The 14,027-nt window shown below is 36.1% G+C and overlaps 1 protein-coding gene across 1 annotated transcript in view; it reads right to left on the reverse strand.

The window, feature by feature from the left end:
• GckIII (Germinal centre kinase III) overlaps positions 1-12,402 on the reverse strand; it is a 303,196-nt gene extending 290,794 nt beyond the window's left edge. Inside the window, exon 1 of the mRNA XM_089104372.1 lies at positions 12,292-12,402. The gene's annotated coding sequence lies outside the window, so the exon portion shown is untranslated. The remainder of the gene's footprint in view (positions 1-12,291) is intronic.
• Positions 12,403-14,027: the final 1,625 nt, after the last annotated feature.

Here is a 14,027-nt window from a genome sequence, read left to right on the forward strand (position 1 = left end):
TCAGAGAGGGCTCATTTGATTGGAAATTGAAAGTTCTAGTTCACTTTTTAAGAGTCAAAAGATTTCCGAGGGCAACTATCCCCCTTCACATACCATTTTTTCCCCAAGCCTATCCGATACAATTTTAAAAATAGCTATTTCATTAAAAATAGTTCAAAGGTCAGATAAGAAAACTGCTGTGTCGACGCAAACACCCATGGCCGGGAGGCAGGCGTTGTAAGTAATGCTATGGGGGCATATATCGTTTTTATGGAGGGGATGCTTGTATAAACTTCGGAGAGGGTTCATTTGATTGGAAATTAAAAGTTCTCGTTCGCTTTTTAAGAGTCAAAAGAGATTGGAGGGCAACTAGCCCCCCCCCTCCACGCCCGAAATATATCAGATAAAAATTTTGAGATAGATATTTTGTTAAAAATAGTTTAAATATCAAATACTCTGGTGTCAACACAGCCCCCCAGGGCCCGAGGGTAGGCTTTGTAAGTTATTCCCTGGGGGCATATATGGTTGTTATGGAAGGTGTGCTTGTATAAACTTCATAGAGGGTTCATATGATTGGAAACTGAAAGTTGTAATTCACTTTTTAAGAGTAAAAAGTAATCGGAGGGTAGCTAGTCCCCCCCCCCACACTCCATTTATTTTTTTTTTCAGACGCACTTTAAATAGAAGGGGTCATTGTATTAACTTCAAAGGGGGCTCGTTTCAAGGGAGGCGAACATTTTTTCACTTTGATATTGTTACTTTGATACCAGGTTTTGAAACTTTGATGAAGATTTGATATTTTTTTTTTAAGTTTGATTTTGAAATAAGGAATTTTTTAAAACTTGAAACTTTTTGCAATCAAAAACGAACAAAAATTAATTCAAAAAAAAACTTTCCAAAAAATAAGTTTTTCAAAGAAAAGTAAAGGCCATTTTAAACTTAAGCTCAGCAGATACAAATACCTTATAAAATTCAAACGCAAAACGACCAGAAATTACTAATAAAGAATAAATGAAACCCGAAACGAACAGATATTAAATAAACGATCATAGGAAAAACATACAATGAGTAATAATATACATTAATAAATAAATCTTAAAGTGAGTAATGCTTGGATTGAATATGAAAATCAAATTTAAAAGGAAAAGAAATATTTTGCTATTGAAGTATAAATGAAACTTAAAACGAACAAAAATTAAATAAACAATCAATACGACAAACATACAATAGATATTAATGTAAATGAATAAATAAATCTTAAAACAAATAAAACTTAAATTCAATATGAAAATCAAGCTTGAAACAAACAAAAAACTACAAACAAGAGTTTGGATATCGCCTCCTTCTCACACTGTAAAAGTCTCAAACCTACTGCGTCATTGGCGCTTTACTGAAAACTACATGCGTCTTGAACAGTCGTGTAAAGTATAAACAACATCAAATTGAATATTTGATATATAATGATATTAATTTTTTCAAGATTCATCAGCTAAAGAATTTAAGTAAATGCAATTTTATTTTTCTTTTCAATACTATAAGAGCTGTAAAATAAAATAATTCTATTAAAATTCCTTTTTAAGCGAGACAACAATCATGATGAAAGGTGTCGGTTTTTAGTTACGGTTCAGTATCCAAACTCTTGTTTTTAGTGAAACTATATTCGTCTTGAACAACTTTAGAAAGAACTAATAAATTAAACTGAATATTTGATGTATAATAATATTAATTGCTGAGAGCTCATCAGTTCAAATTTTACTATAATTTTAATGTTTATTTTCAGTATTAAGTACAAAAGAAAATATTTGTAATAAAATTGGTTTTCAGTAAAGTGCCAATGACGCAGTAGGTTTTAGACTCTTGCAGTGAGAAGGAGGCGATACCCAAACTCTTGTTTGTAGTTTTTTGTTTGTTTCAAGCTTGATTTTCATATTGAATTTAAGTTTCACTCTTTTTAAGATTTATTTATTCATTCACATTAATATCTACTGTATGTTCGTTTGCATTGACTGTTTATTTAATTTCTGTTCGTTTTAAGTTTCATTTATACTTCAATAGCAAAATATTTTTTTTCGTTTAAAGCTTGATTTTCATATTCAATCTAAGCATTACTTGCTTTAAGATCTATTTAATCATTTATATTATTAATTGTTGTATGTTTTTTCCTATGATTTATTATTTAATTTCTGTTCGTTTTCGGTTTATTTATTATTTGATAGTAATTCCTGTTTGTTTTGAGCTTGAAAATGCTTTCCCTGGATTTGATTTGTCTGTGCATCCCAAACTGAGCTTCATTGATGCAAAATTCCTAGATGTTGAGAATAGTTTAAGAGTTGAAAGAAAGAGGTCCACATTCAACAACAATTTCTTAAATCCCAATTTAGGCAATAAGTCTCTTCATGGAAGTTTCAATGACATAAAGCCTATTTCCTCTGTACATATTTTTTCAACAATTTTTGATGACTTCCAGAATTATGATTGTTAATTAACAAAACCATGCTATTAACAATCATATTAATTCGATGAGATAGTTGAAAGTAGGATTTTCAAATGAAAACAAAGATTTTTAGCTGCATTTCAAACTTCAAGCATGCAACAAAACTGTAAAATACAGAAATAAATTAGTTACTTCTTAAGTTAAGACATTTATAACTAAGCTTTCATTCTTAAAATTTTTGAATTTACCAATCAAATCCAACAATAAGTAGTAAAAATGAGAATTTCTAAAAAATTTGCTATAGTGCATTTAAACCAAAAATGAAATCTCAGTTCATTAAAAAAAGTAACTTAGGTAAAAGTAGACAGAGTGTTTTTCACTAACTTAGAAGTTTTGTACTATGTGAATCAAACTCTGAGGACTAAACCTACAGCCCAGACTATGGCCCATGAATGTGTTCAAAGTTTTTACCCTTCATCCCTTCTCTACTTGTAAAGCATTTAAACACTTTGAAGAGAAGTGTTAAGAAGACTTTCTTGGGCTTAAAAAATCAAGTTGACTTAGAGCACGGCTGGACAACTCAAATGATTCTGTAGGCCTTTTCAGAAATACATCATAAGTCTATGGGTGGTATATAAAAATATCTATCCCAATTACATTTAAACCTATTATATCCATTCAAAATTTAAGCTAATTTTTCAATATATGCGGATGCAAAAAATTATTATTAACATAATTATTTCAGCTAATTTGGCTATTATTTATATTTTATTCAATAAAGGAGGAAGCCATAGGCTTGTTGCATAACAAACACAAAAAATAACAGCTCAAACAGCAACAATCTAAAACACAAAATGAAAAATAAAACAAAAAAATATTCATCAGTAAAAAACAACTATGCAACAACTATATTACAGAAACTGTTTTTCATAGAATTCAGTTTCAACAAGAGCACTCTTAAATGATTGCACAGTTAATCAAGCTACATTGACCTATTTTCTTGTGCACTTGTGGCTGATACAGTTTATACAAGTTTTGTTGAGTGGCTGAGTAATGACTAAGTTTGAAGAAATCAGCCCAGTCCACATTATCAACACCCTTCATAATATGGAATGTACTGATCAGGTCAATCCTATCCTGTCAAAACTCCAGAGAAGTTTTGCATGATGAAGAAGTGTGTTTATTAGAAGATTATTTATGTTTATTAGAAGTGTGATGAATCTTTCAGGCAAAAAAAAATTAATGAGAACCGTATGCAGCCTGCAGCCTGGCCATCCCTGATTTACAGTCTACTTCTTATGGACTGCAGTTTTTGGCAAGATGCTCCCCAGGATTTGAGCAATATTCTTAGCTTACCCAACCTAAAGGATAACGTACAGGACCAGTGCATCTTGTAGGATGTGCTTACCTTGCACAACATTTTCAGATTTTTAGTCTAAGACATGCACCCAGAACATATTTTTTTGCATAGGCCTAAACTACAACATAGCTAAATGTTTTGTTTTCTTTTCAAAGTTAGTAAAAGACCTATTTAGGAAGAATCTTCCAAACCTAGGAAAACCCCTTTTTAGGGACTTTTGGCTATTTTATATGTTATACAAAAATTTAATATTTGGCTATTTTATTAAAATATTCAAGCTAATCATATACTTCTTAAGCTCCCTATACTTCAGGGAGCTTGAGTTCCAGTAAATATTTTGGTATTTTCTAGTTTTTGAGTATAAAAAAGATTATAAATCTATTTTTATTAAGTTAAATAATCCACAAACATTGATTTATCATGATCAAGTTTGATAAAAAATTCAAACAATTTCCCAATTTTTCTATCCATCATGTTTCTTCTGTCAGCTTTGATATTCTTTGACATATAGGTGAAATGGCAGTTTTTAGCAGCCTAACAGAATAAGAAGAAAACATGATAGATTTGTTTGATTATTTTTTAATTAACTTAATCTTAACAAAATCAATGTTACAATTCATGACCAATGAATTTAAATAAAATAGCCTAGTAAGTTTAAAACAAATGTTATAGCCCATTTTTATACCCAAAAAATATAGAATGATAATATTATTTTCAAGGTTGTAAAAGGGCTTAAAATTAAATTTGAGAGAAAAGTGATTATTGTAATCAGAAAGAGCATAAAAAATGATATCTAGTGTTATGTTCACTGTATTCATAAGTCAATAGGTCCTAATATGAACAGTGAAATATTTACCTGACTTCCAAAGGAATAGCCTAGGCTACACAAGCTTATACCATAAAACCACCTAACAAGGGACACAGCCCAATCTAGGGACATCTTTCCAGGAAAGTTGCTTAGGCCAAGATATCTGGAGAAGTTTTAAGGATACTGCCAAACTAAAATTACTGTCAGTAAGCCTATTCATTTTTACATAGAATTGTGCCATATTTTGCTTAATTTAGTAATTTTTTATGTTTAAAAAAAATAAAAAGCAAGAGTGGGTATTTTGATTTATATTTTAGGTCTGGAAGTTTTGTCTGGTGCTACAACTGGATGACTGAAGCAGATCTGAGAGCTAGCTAGATGGATAGCTATATTGTTGAGGATGACTGTAACCAATTTTCAAAGTACTTTTTTTTTTTTTTTCTTCTTTTTTTTTTTTTTTTTTTTTTTTTTTTACTAAAATCTGTCTTTTTCAGGTTGTAAAGTGCTAAATCAAGGGACATGAGCATAAGAAGAAAGCAGGTGGACAAGGATGCCCTAGAACGTGCTCTAGCTGTTGACAATGGAATTTCTTATAGAGAAGCTGGTGATAAATTTGGCATCCCAAAAAGTGTTCTCTATAGACATCATAGTGCAAGAAAAAAGGGTCATAAAATCTTAAATATGGGAAGACCTCCTGAGATTGATGAGTTTCAAGAGGAAGAACTTGTGAAAATCTTGGTGACATGTAGACAGATGGGCTATCCCATGACAGCTTTTGACTTGAGGTGTTTTGTGAAGTATTACCTAGATCACCAAGGGAGATCATTTGGCAGATTCAAGGACAATATTCCTGGCATACAGTGGGCAAAAAAAAATTCTAGAAAGAAACAGTGGTGAACTGTCAGAGAGAATGGCCTCAAACATAAAAAGAGCTAGAGCAAAAGTGAATCATGCTATGGTTAGGGATTTTTTTTTAGGAATATGCTAAAGACACAGAAGGAATTCCTCCTCAAAATATCATAAACTATGATGAGACAAATCTGACTGATGAGCCAGGGAAGAAAAAAGTGATTGTGAAATGCAGCATAAAGTATCAAGAAAAGATTATGAGCTCCTCAAAAATGAGTGTTTTGCTAATGATGGCAGGTACAGCATGTGGTATAGTGCTGCCTCCCTATGTGTGCTACAGGGAAATCCATTTGTATGATGCCTGGATCATCAGCAGCCCAACCAGTGCAAGGTACAACAGAACAAAGTCTGGTTGGCTTGACGGCATCACTATTGAAGATTACTTCAAAAAGATTATTTTGCCCTACTGTTGTTGGCTATCTGAGAAAAAAGTACTGATTGATGACAATCTCTCATCCCACCTGTCCCCAGAAGTAGTCAGATTATGTGAGGAAAACAACATTCTTTTCAAGTTCCTTGTACCAAATGCAACTCATCTTCTAGAGCCACTTGATGCTGCATTTTTGCTCCTTGAAATTGGAAGTGGGGAGAAACTCTAGATAAGTGGAAGATGGGAACAGGAAGAAATTTAAGTGCCATTGAAAAAACTCAGTTTCCAAAACTTCTGAACACTCTTCTTAGGTCAATTGAAGCAAATACTCCAGCAAACCTCGGAGCTGGTTTTGAAAAGTGCAGGATCTATCTGTTTAAGCCAGAAATAGTGCTTGCTCATCTGCCACCTGGTGACCTGACTGACAAAAACTGCAGTGAACTTCAAGACAGTCTTGTTTCTTATCTCAGAGAAATCAGATTTGGTCCTGAGGAGCCCTTGGGTTTGGCAGATGGAAACAATAACAAAGCAGGCTGTGGAAGAAAAAAAAGGCAAACAGTGCCTGCCAGCTGGAGTGTCAGAGGAAGGGATACTGGCACAACTGGGGAACAGTCATCTGAAGAATCAGATATTGAGTGCTCAATTCGGGTAGACAAACCAGTCAATCGCCCACCTATAACATAGTCACATTCTGCCAAAGAGAAGAAAACAGCTAATCCTAGAAAAAAGAAAACTGGTATGTGTGGTCAGAAAATCAGCCCAACAAGCTTGGCGCAAATCAGAAACAAAATTATAAAGACAAGCACTTCAAGCAAAGAAAGTGATGACGACCTAGTGACCTATTTTAACAAAGACTACAACACCAGTGCTGAACTTGAGGATTACAATTTGCAAGGCTCAAGTTCTTCTGACTCTGGCACAGAATCAGAAGTTGACACAGAAGAACCAGAAAGAGATGCCAAATTGACTATTGGATCCTGGGTTATAGTGAGCTTCCAGGACCCCAGTGACACTCAGAAGAACAAAAGCCAGAAGCTTTACACTGCGAGAGTAAGTGAAGTGGACCATGGGAAAATCACAGCCGAATTTGTAAGGAAGACCACCTTGCCTTACTTTGGATTCCCAGCACAGGAGGACAAGGCCATGTTCAGAAAGTCAGACATTATAAAATTTCTCCAGCCCCCAGATTTGACTCATAGAGGGGCTCTGAAGTTCCAAGATATTAGAAGTTTTCCAATTAACTAGATCAGTGCCTAAGATAATTTATATAATTCAAAGTGCATAAGATACTGTAATTTATGTGATTCACCACATTTAACTGATCTTTTCTTAAGTTTTTTTGGAAAAAACTTGAAGTTGTTTTGGAAGAACCTTGTGGTCTAAAAGTGTATTCTATAAGCAATAGTGCCATATTGCTCCTGTAAATGAAAATAAACCTTTTTTTTTAACATATTGAGTGTCCCTTGATAATTTAAACAGGAAAAACAAGGTCTAACAATGTGATTCAAGTTAATGTCCCTAGATTGGAAACTGGACCCAATCAAGGGACACCTCTAAAAAAAAAAAAAATTGATGATAAAAAAAATTGCAGATTCTGCTCTAGCTTTCCTCTCATTGATATGTATCCAATGGCATAAGTTTCATTGTTCTACAATGAACAGTTGACAAGAAATTAGCATAAAACACAAAAAATTGTCCCTTGTAGCCTATGGTGGTTTTATGGTAGTGAAAAAAGCAAGACAGGCCCATGGGCTGATCAAGCAAACTTTTACCACCAGAAAGCTGTGTGTGGTAAGGAAACTCTGTAAGGCACTAGTCTGTGTACATTTAGAGTTTGTTACACCTATAGTATAAAATGGATGCTAATGGCCTGGAGACTACTCTGGGTCAATATATACAAAATAATATTATTGAGTTAGGACTAAAGTGAATACACCATTTGATGCCTTTTTTTATGCTGATTAAAAATATAATAAGCATTTCTATTGGAAATGAATTACAGCCCCCCCCCCAATATAGGCCAATTCAGGGTTAGGTAGGGGAGAACGGGGTGAAATTGGACAGGGGCAAACTTGGACGTCGAACCTGACAACTAGCCTATTGCTTCTATCGATCCACAAAAAATAGGGTAGACGGGGCTTATGTATGTCTACATTGGCGGGAAGTTTGAAATCTAACGGAACTGTTAACACCAGGATAAGAGGTAAGAAAGTTTTTAGATGCTTAAAAAAATCTGGGAGTCGCAACATCAGTTCGATTTGCGGTAACAAAAGGTGGTAGTTTTTCTTTGTTGTTGATGTTGTACAGTTGCTAGATACATCCTCTATCTATGCCCTGAGTTTGATTTGTCTATTCCGAGTACTTCTTTTTCAGGACGCCATTTTCTAAAATTGGTTCGATAGGGGCGAGATTGGACAGAAATTCAGGGGCGACTTTGGACACTGTCTAAGGTCGCCCAGTGTGTCCAACTTCACCCCGTGCTATTTTTGTTTATCATTTTAGAGAATGTCTTTGCCTCTTTGGAGGCAATTTTTAGAGAATTTCTTAACTAATATTTGGAGTTTGATCGATGATGCTAGATGACGTTGCTTGTGTGTAGATGTGTTTTTTTTTTCGCACAACACAACGAAGTTAAGTTGGCTGTTTCATTAGCTTAATGAAAGGAGCAACATTAAAACTTAAAACGAACAGAAATTATTCCGTATATCCCCTCCTCACAGCCTCGCTCTTTACTACGCTAAAGTTTGACTCGTTCGCACAGCTCTATTTTATTAAAAAATAAAAAATTTTAGCGTAAAGAGCGAGGCGTTGAGGAGGGGACAACCCCTTTCATATACGGAATAATTTCTGTTCGTTTTAAGTTTTAATTACGCTCCTTACTTTCAGTTAAAAAAACTTGTCTTTTGTAATTTAATTTCAGGACGTTTTTGAATTAATGCAGCTTCATTTTTGGGTCATCGTACATGAATAATTCAAACAAAATTTATATATCAATTTTATTTATTTTTTGGCTAAATGGCTTTCTCGAAATTTTGTTCTGACGTAACTTATGAATTCACTCACGTAACAAACTATATTCGTATATTTTTATTACGTATTTTAGGGGGTTCACCCCTAGTCAATACCTCACTCTACGCTAAAGTTCAAATTTTGTTCCAATGCTTTAAGAATGACCCCTTAATCACAAAAGCCGTTAATTAAAAAAAAAAAAAATTAATTTTTAATATAATTTTTTTTTTAATTACATGATCAAACAATTCATGGTAACGAACTGTAAGTAAGGAGGGACCCGGTTCATATCATTGCTTCTTAAAGCTATTTCCAGGTTATTTCCCGTGCATTTACTGTTTGTTCTTTCTAGTTGGACAATGGTTCGCAACTACATCAGGAAACACGATCTACCAGATGGCGAATCCATGGAGCAGGCAGTGAATACAGTCTTAGAGCGTAGACTATCTATTAGAAATGCCGCAAAAACCTATGGACTGAAGAAATCAACCGTCACCTATGCTCTGAAAAATCAACAAGGAGTTACTGAAGAACCTCGAGCGAATCGAGTTACACCCCCAGGTCGCCCAAGCCCATCACCCAACCTTAAGAGAAAAACTGTTTTCTCAAACTAACAAGAAAAAGAGTTTGTAGAGTATCTCCCAAAATGTCAGCTGATGAATCACGGCCTCACTCCGAAAGAAACAAGGAAACTTGCCTTTGAATGGGGCAAATCGATTGGCGTCAAAACGCCGGAGAGCTGGGTGCAAGACGACATAGCTGGGGTTGACTGGTTCTCAGGCTTTATGAAACGAAACCCAGAGCTATCTATTCGTAAGCCTGAAAATACCAGCCAGGCAAGGGCTGCTGGCTTCAATCCAGTGGTTGTGAATCTGTTCTTTGACAACCTGCAGAAACTCTACGAAAAATTCAAGTTCCCACCAAACCGTATCTGGAACTGTGATGAAACTGGGGTTCCTACTGTATTGCCAGCTCCAAAAGTAATCGCAAGGAAAGGATCGAAGCAAGTTTCCCAGACAGTGTCAGCAGAGAGAGGGTAAAATGTTACAATGCTTGGGTTTATTTCAGCAACTGGTCAAGCTCTTCCCCCCGTTTTTATATTCCCCCGGGTGAAGGTGAACGACCGGCTTTTTCGAGAAGACCCCACAGGATGTCTCGGGCTTTCTCACCCTAGTGGTTGGATGACCTCCATCAATTTTGTAGCTTCTATTGAGCACTTCATCAAGCTGGTGAAGCCATCGAAAGAAGACCCTGTGCTACTGCTGCTTGACAACCACGATAGCCATCTTTCGGTGGAATTAGTGCGGCTGTGCAAAGATAATTGGGTCCACCTCCTGACCTTTCCCCCCCATTGTTCCCACCGCTTACAGCCATTGGACGTCTCTGTCTACGGACCATTCAAGTTTGCGATGAGAGAATCACTGAACACTTGGTTGCAGATCCATCCAGGTCAACGAATTACGATTCACGAGACTGCCCAGCTCAGGAAAGAACCATTCCTTTGCAATAAACAGTTGGTAAAAAAATATAACAGTTGGTTTCACGAAAGCTGGAATTTGGCCCTTCAACAGAAGTGTATTTTCTGAGGTAGACTTTCTACCTGCTGAGGTGACAAATCATCCACCCCCGGACAATTCGTTACTCGATATGGAGCCAATACCCTCTCCCTCTCCTCCTTCTTGTCCCCAAAGCAAGCTAGGAAAACAGACTCCTGAAGCAGTAAGACCCTATCCAAGAGCAGATATGACAAAGCCCAGAAGGAATGCGAGAAAGCAAGGTCGAACTTGTATTCTTACCGATACAACCGAAAAAGATGCTTTAGAAGCTGAAGCACGAGCAAGAAAGGAAAAGCAGAGTAAAAAGCCTATGCCCAAGCAGGCCAAGCAGCCCACTGCCAAGAAAAGAAAGCAAATTGAATCTCCAGTGGAAAGTAGTGTTGATGACATTGAACTTGACGACAATTCATCTGACGATTCTCTGCACCTCCATGAGGCTGATAAGGATGACGTAGACAAGGACATTCAAGCTGGACACTTTGTTCTTGTCAAGTTCGAGTATGGAAAGAAGAAAGCCCTTGTGTATTATGTTGGCAAAGTTCTTGATGTTGTAGAAAACCAGTTTGCGAGGATTAACTTTCTTTGGAAACAAAGGGACAAATTCATGTTTCCTCAGCTTCCCAATATTGCTGAGATAGACGTTACCGACATAGAACTGAAGCTTCATGTCCCCTCTTCAGCTGGTGGAACCAGTCGTGCAGTTCAGGGGCTTGTTTTTGGTTGTGATCTTTCGATGTACTCTTTAAAATGACAATTCTAGTTGAAACCCGGATGCCTGTGCAATGTTCCTGGCTGATTTTTTTATGAAATTTTGAGTTTTCATATGATTTTGAGTGATTATGTATCATTTTACACGAATATTCTGTATTTGGATAAAGTTTAATTGCTTAAAACTGTCTTGTCCAAAGTCGTCCCATGTCTGTCCAATTTCACCCCATGGACGGGGCAAAACAGGACACTTGACAAGGTCCTACTTTCATGGTACTCACACTGTAGAATGATCTTTAAAAAATCTTAAAATAATTCACCATTATTTGCGATACTTATACCTTTCTAACAACCCACACTAAGATATTTTATGACAATCCAGTACCTAGTTATGCATTGAAAACTAAAAAGTGTCCAAGTTTGCCCCGTTCTCCCCTATGGGGGGGGGGGGGGGAGAAACTCATTTACAAAAGAAATGCTTATTATAGTCATAATCAGCATAAAAAAATGCATTGAATGGTGTATTCACTTTCGTCCTAACTCAATAATATGATTTGGTATATATTGACCCTACTCTGTCCCTAGCCAGCAAGCTCCTAGGCCTACCTGCAAGAAAAGCCTTGTGAAGAACATCTTTAATCCCTAAAACTCACAATACTGATATAAGCTATGTCAAACAAGCTAATAATTGTGGTTATATCTCACTTTCTAGGCTATAGGGAGAGAAATTAAGGTCATCCTATCACTAACAGGTCATTCTTGAACAGGGTGGGAAGAGTAGGCCTACATACGCAAGGATTTAAAGGAAATCAGAAATTCCTAGGTGAGAATTAGATTGATGCTTTTAATAGATTGTGGTGGAGCAGTGTGAATACCTGTGTGGGCTTCAGGCAGCTTGGTATGCTAGGGTAATTGATGCTTCAACTTAGATCTTTCTAACACATATGAATGTCAGGGATCATTCTAAACATCAAAATAAAGAAGAATTTCGGTACTGAAACTAAAAAGTAGGCTTAGGTTCTTTGAAAGGTAGCCTATGCCTAACCTCATTTGTTGACCAAGATAGCCTAGGCTTATATTAGCCTACCAGCTGGTTGTCTTGCAGGTGCTTTTCACCAGTGAACCACATTTCAATACTAATCATATAGCCTAACTTACTTAAGTATTTACTGGATTTAGGCTAGTTTTATTCCTTTTTGCTCTTTAACAGGGAAGACACACCGCTCCACTTTTGTATTTCTCAAATTTAACAATCGCACAAGAGTTGCACTAATGTACACATTTATCGAGGACTAGATTTGGGAATATTAGCATGTACTTCTACAAAAAAAATACTAACTGAATTGAAATATCACTTTAAATAGAATTCAGAGATATATTGATAATTTAGTCAGGCGACAGGAATATGCTGAAAGATAAATCTCTATAAAGGTATTTTTTTTACTACTAAAGCCACGTTTCAGAGAAATAGAATGCAACAAAAGAAGTGAACTTGGTCAGCAAGCTGACCATTTGAAGCTGTGGAAAATACTTGAAACTTACACCGATTTTCGAAACATGGAGAAAAGAGTTTGGCATGTGACAAGCTGAATTGGATCAGAGGCTTTTCTTTGTGATATAGAGTGAAATACAGTTTAATCATAGCAGAAGAGATTGGACTATATAAAGCATAGTTGAAAAATAGTGCCAATATGGACAATCAGGCTGGCCCCTCAGGTAGGGGCCCAGCAACACCTATTAATGTTGGACATTACTCAATGGTTCATAACCCTATGCAAATGTCTATGAATGGGGCTCCAGGACCTCAGTTAATGCAAATGCAGTGGAATGTACCAAGCCCTATGCATTTACCCAGTATTTATGAACAACAAGTATACAGCAATGGATCTATACCAAGCCCATCAAATTCATCTCAATATGTGTGGGCTGTAAATGGCATGAACAATGGACTTGCAGTGAGACAAGTAATGCCCCATATATACGGAAAGCAAGTGTTCAATAGCAGCCCCTCTGTAGATTCAATGGAGGATGCAACACATCACAGTATGCATGCAAGGTGAGCAACAGATATAGTAGTTTAGAAGTTGAAGAGTGTGAGCTGGAAGGGATTGTTCAATCCCTACCTGAAATAAATTTTGAAACTGATGAAATGACCATGATAAACCCAAGAGAAGCCAAGGGATTATATTGTGAAGAAAAGGGAAGAAGAAAAAATTTTAAAAGAAGGGTGGCATCTCCAGTTAGTGGTGACAGCATCCAAATGGAAAGAGAAGCTCCAAAACGGCAGTTTTTCCATAGAAATAGTGATATTCAGACAATCAGTGGCCAGGTAACAAAAAGTAGAAATCAACCAAGTGTCAATCTTCCTCAATTAGAGATTCCAGAAACTGAAATGATTTGTGGTAGCGTCATTATCAAGGCTGTTGAGCAAGGTGCCAAATTCACCAACGAATATGAACTCACAATGCTTTTCAAGGAGAAGATAAAGAGTAGGTTCGACTTTGAAATTAATAGAGATGGTAACATCATCCTCCTGCATCTTAAGGAAGAAAGTGCACTTAAGACTGCTTTGGAGATGAAGAAGGTGCTGAACATTGAAGTTACAGTTATAAGGAAAGAAAAATTAGCAAGAGGAGTGATGAAAGGTATCCCATAGTACTTATCAAGAGTTCAGATACAATTAAGTATCCAGTCTGGTGTTGCAGTGAAAGATGTTATTAGACTACAAAGATATAACAGAGACTTCAAAAAGCTAGAGGACAGCCTATCAGTCATGGTAGTTTTTGAAGCTAACATTATCCCAGGCAGCATTTGATATTGTGGAAGAAACAGAGACATTTTGCCATACCATAGGAAGGTAATGCAGTGCCATGAGTGTCAAAAGTATGGACACT

This window comes from Artemia sp. Qi Xiang Cuo, chromosome 18, assembly GCF_049724085.1.
Source record: "Artemia sp. Qi Xiang Cuo chromosome 18, ASM4972408v1, whole genome shotgun sequence".
In the NCBI taxonomy this organism is placed as follows: domain Eukaryota; kingdom Metazoa; phylum Arthropoda; class Branchiopoda; order Anostraca; family Artemiidae; genus Artemia; species Artemia sp. Qi Xiang Cuo.